This window comes from Canis aureus, chromosome X (genome assembly GCF_053574225.1).
Source record: "Canis aureus isolate CA01 chromosome X, VMU_Caureus_v.1.0, whole genome shotgun sequence".
NCBI classification, from domain to species: domain Eukaryota; kingdom Metazoa; phylum Chordata; class Mammalia; order Carnivora; family Canidae; genus Canis; species Canis aureus.
Window position 1 is genome coordinate 51,866,594 of NC_135649.1, and position 5,380 is coordinate 51,871,973.

Sequence of the window (5,380 nt, forward strand, 5' to 3'; positions counted from 1 at the left end):
ATTCAGTAAACCATATTACAAGCAGATATTCTGCCATTCAGGCCCTTTGTTCTATTTATGGAGCACAGGCAGAATAGATTTTTTTTTCACTTTGCTGTTCCAAAGTTTATATTTGATACCAAAACTTGACAGCACACAAGGGGAAAGAAAGGCAACAGACAAGGAAGAGCAAGTAAATTTGTCCTACATGCCACTTTTAGTCAAGAGGATGTGGCTTTCTAGATAGCTGTGTTTAGAAGAAATTTGAGGCTTCAGCCTCACTCAGGGGAAAGACTATTGCAGCTGACTAGCAACATCAACATCTCACTCAACCCAGAATAAACCAGTGACACCAAAGTTGGAAGCAGAGTTGGCATTGACTGTACCACCAGGGCCAATAATGGGGCCAGTGAAGGTCTGACAAAATCAGAGTAGGCATTCTGGTGGTATCTGGCCCAGAAGGTAAATGGGATTCTAGACCAGGTTTCGCCAAAATCTCCTTCCTGATGCCAGATCAGCAGCTCAAACTCAATGTCATCTCAGCTACAGGGCCCAGCTACAGCTTCATCTCTAATACCCTTGCAAGTTCTCCCTTCAGCCTGGTCCTTAGCCTCAGCTGCAGCAGCATCCAGAAAACCCAAGGCCTCATCTGCAGTCTCCATGAACTGTGCAGTCCAGTTCCAAGGATCTCTCTTCGGAATCTCTATCTCAGCATTTTCATCTGCTGGTTTCATGGTAGGAACAGAGGTCCCAGAGGAACTCATACTCAGGAGGGTTGCTGTTGGGCACTCATCTGTAATACAGGTACTTTTGCTTTACAAACTTATAAGTGAGAAGCTTCCTTAGATCTCCAAGGAGATCAATCTCATTCCAGAATGCAGTGCCATCTTGCATAATGCCTCCCAGAGAACAACTTCACTGGCGTGGTTGCCAATCCTGAAGATGATGCCTCATATCACTAAGACAGTGTTATTGGGCTTAGGTGTGTCTTCAATTGTCTCTAGTATATCAGTCAGGGACTCAGGGGTACTGATGAAAATATATAGGTGTTCTTCTTTGTCAATCTCCTTCAATTGAATCCCAAATTTCTTCTCCTGTATAAACATCAGTGTATTCATGGATGATATTCTTCAGTATTTCTGAGCATCTGATGGGCACCTTAGTGTAATCTTTAAGCATCAGGTATTCAGCCAACTTAGTTGTTATTTCCTGAAGAAGGGCTGTATCTTGTGACTGTGAGGAACCCAGGTTCTGTGAGGCACGCAAGATGGGAGAAGGTCGCATGTTCTACCAGTTAGGTGGGTGTGGCCAGTCGGTGGGAAGTGACCAATTAGGCAGCAGAAGCCAGGCTGGTGGTAGGGATAGGAAGGCTTTGCCAATCTGGAGGACCATCGCAGCGTCATGGGTTCTGCCATCCAGGTGGATCCTGCTAAGCCAGTGCGTTCAGCCAGACAACCATACCAGGCCAGACAATGGGTTTCCGTCAGGCAGCTGAGTTTTGCCAGCCTGTTTGGGTCTGCCTAGCTGGGAAGCTCCGACGTGTTGGTAGGATCTACCTGATGGGTTCTGCCAGGCCAATGGGGTCTGCTAGAGCAGTTTGGGGGTGCACCATATGGGTTCTGAGTAGTAACTGTAACTGATGCAGACCCTCAAGTCCCTGGAGCCAGTGGAGCCCTCCTCTGATTCCCACTGCTGTTCTCATTCACATTCAAGTTATTTATCTTACAGGTCCTCTCACCCCAAATTATGGCCCTGGACTCCAGAGTCTGATCGTAGGAAGCAACTGCTATCTGTGCAGCTGCACCATCAGATTCAGAGACACTTAGGTGGATTGTGCCTCAGTCTTGGAAGTGGCCATCTTGGCTTGGTCAATATTCTGGATCTGGATATCAGCTGTTAAGGCCTTAGTGGTTTCAGAAAAATCCTAAGCACCATTTGGGCCCTTTGGGGTGGCATTCTGGGATTTATAGGCTGCCTTAGGTGCCACATTGGGTATCTCTTTGGCATTGAAACCCTAAGAGAAATCAAAGGCATGATTTGGGCCTTTTGTGGTGGTGTTCTGAGCCTTAAAATTTGTTTTGGACCTAGTGGCAGCTGTTAAAGCCTGAACATCAGCCATCTCATTGGCTTTTGGGGACTGTGAACTCTGGGGACTAGCATTTGCCCCAGCTGCTGTGGCCTGGTTGGTAGGTGGTGCCTCCAAGATCTGGATGACCTCCAACAAAGTGCCATCTTCTGCCTCAGCCTAGAAGTGTAGGAGGCCCACACCACAGTCCATTTTCTAGGCCATGGCTTCTGTCCCTCTGTCAAGAACAGAGCCTTGCCTCAGATTCCAACCCCAATCCCCTCATTGCCTCCCCTCTTTACCACTCAGAAGATCAGGATTGCTGTGCTTGGCTCTCTCTAGCTGTACCCTTTCTTTGTTCAGGAGAAAATGACAGTATAGCAGCCCAGAATAAACATAATTCTTAAGGGCCCTAGGATTTTTGGAATGAGCATTGGCATCAACTTAAAGTCACCAGCTGCATTAGCCCTTAATAAGAGAGTCAGCCTGTCCTTTGAAGCTTTAAATCAAGGCATTGACTTCTCCTTTCTACCTTTGAGAGTCCTAGATGGTATCTCCTTCCAATAGAAGGCTGTTTGGAAAATCTTTTTTAATGTAATCACCTTCATTAATTATCTGAGCTAGATCTTCTGGATAACTTGATGCAGCACTTACTGCTTCACCTTGCACTTTTATATTAAGGAGACAGCTTCTTCCTTAAACCTCATGAACCAACCTCTGCTAGCTTTCTTTTACAGCTTACTCACATTTTTTAGGCTTCATAGAATTGAAAAGAATCAGGGCCTTACTCTGGATTAGGCTTTGGTTTAAGGGAATGTCACAGCTAGCTTGATCTTCTATTCAGACCACTAAAACTTTCTCTGTATCAACAATAAATATATCATTGGTATGTTTACTGGAAAGAGCTTTTTTTTTAAATTTCCATCAAGAACTTTTCCTTTGCATTTACAACTTGACTAACTGTTTGACACAAGAGGACTAGCTTTTAGCTTTTCTTGGTTCTCAATGTGTCTTCCTCACTGAGCTTAATCATTTTAAGCTTTTGATTTAAAATGAGAAACATGTGACTCTTCCTATCACTTGAACACCTAGAGGCCATTGTAGAGTTATTAATTGACCTAATCTCAATATTGTTTCTCAGGGAATTGGAAGAACTGAGAAGAGGGAGTGTGATAGGGGAACAGTCAGTTAGTGGAGCAGTCAGAATATACACATATTTATTGATTAAATTCATCATTTATATGGGTGTGATTTGTGGCACCCCAAAGCAATTACAATAGCAACATCAATAATCATTAATCACCATTAATATAATATAATATAATATAATATAATATAATATAATATAATAATAATGAAGAGGTTTGAAATATTGTGAGAATTACCAAAATGTGGGATGCCTGGGTGGCTCAGCGGTTGAGCATCTGCCTTCGGCTCAGGATGTATCCCAGAGTTCTGGGATCGAGTCCTGCATTGGGCTCCTGCATGGAGCCTACTTCTCCTCCCTCTGCCTATGTCTCTGCCTCTCTCGGTGCTCTCATGAATAAATAAATAAAATTGTAAAAAAAATTACCAAAATGTGACACAGACATGAGGTTAGCAGATGTTGGAAAAAAATGGCACTGATAGACTTGTTCAAATCAGGGTCATCACAAATGTTAATTTGTAAAAAAATGCAATACCTTCAAAATATGATTAAACAAAGTGCAATAAAACAAGATATGCCTATAATTCAAAAGTGGGACCTTGTTTTGTTTAAGAGATGTCCCTTTGAAATCTTGTACTGATAGTATGTATTGGTTGGTTATCTTTTAATTCCTTTGCAAAATTTTTTCTGGTTAACAAATTTGCTTATTATTATTTTTAGGTAATACTTAGACTGTTCAGGAAGATTACTTAATTCACTGGTTGCTGTGCAATGTGATGTCAAGTCCTGATGTGTTAAGTGCTTGCTTTCCTTAAGGTTTTTCATAAGACATTTTGCACCTTCCACAACACTTATAAATTTATTTTGTAATTATAAAGTTAATCTAGAAAAGACCTCATGTGTATATGAAGCAGTTACTAGTCAAACCAGTGGATGAATTTTTAATCAAACATGCTTCTTCAGAAAAGAACTATATTTTCTATCACATTTATTTTGTTTTAAAAAACTTGTGGATGGACAATTCAAGCATGTAAAAGTCACTGGTCAACCTGCTATTTCTCAACTAATCAAAAATGTCTCCTGTGTTTCCACTTATTATAAATTATTGTGATAAGAAAAGGGCAGGTACCGAAATTAGTTAGTCTGATAAAAGAAATCAAATCTCACTAGAACTGAATGAAAAAAGCATCATCGTACATTTTTTCCTGAAATTCATTAACCTCACTCATATGAAACTTAACACAGAATTTTGATCTAAATACACATTTCTTTTATTAGTAATTACTGTACAACGTATTGTATTAAATGCACTCTATACACATGGAGGAGTTAGATAGTCCAGAAGTTAAGTAGCTATCCTGTCTCATAATATAATTTATCTCTCTGGAAAATAAGTAGGTCTTTGATGACAGTAATCTGAGATTCAAGAAGATAGTTGTTGGGGATTCCTGGGTGGCGCAGCGGTTTAGCGCCTGCCTTTGGCCCAGGGCGCGATCTTGGAGACCCGGGATAGAGTCCCACGTCGGACTCCTGGTGCATGGAGCCTGCTTCTCCCTCTGCCTATGTCTCTGCCTCTCTCTCTCTCTCTCTGTGACTATCATAAATAAATAAAAAAAAATTAAAAAAAGAAGATAGTTGTTGAAAATAATGGATAAAGATTTAGGGTCTCATTCATAAAGAGAACGTGTTTCATATCAAAGGTGGTTGAAAGGAAATTACCAGGCCTCACATGATAAACATTTAACTCACTTTTTCCTCCTATCCTCAATTTATGCATATTAAATCAATAGTTCTCTATTACTATAAGAAAAAAAATGCTTGTTGATTGATGAGAAAATATATTCCCTATAGGAGTCCGTTAGCTTCTTTCCATAGTAACTTAAACAATTTATTTTTTAGCTTCAGATTTTAGGGCAGAATTCTCAATACTCTAGTGTTAATGCTTGCAGCATAACTGTTCTAAAATTATTCTTATTTATCCTTTGCCATATTACACTGAACGTCTTATGGGAAAATACATCTGTGGAATACCACAGCAGTCATTCAGTATTTGCTGGTAATCTATACTAGCATTTTAAGAAAACTGCATTCAGAAGTAGTGTTATAGGGACCTATAAGGGAAAACCTTTGTCCAAAAAAGAAGAGAAAGTAATGACAACAGCAACCACAAAAACAATATAAAAAGGAAA

At 40.4% G+C, this 5,380-nt stretch overlaps 1 pseudogene; it reads right to left on the reverse strand.

Moving 5' to 3' along the window:
- Nucleotides 1-201: 201 nt before the first annotated feature.
- Nucleotides 202-2,269, reverse strand: LOC144308868 (melanoma-associated antigen D1 pseudogene; annotated as a pseudogene).
- Nucleotides 2,270-5,380: the final 3,111 nt, after the last annotated feature.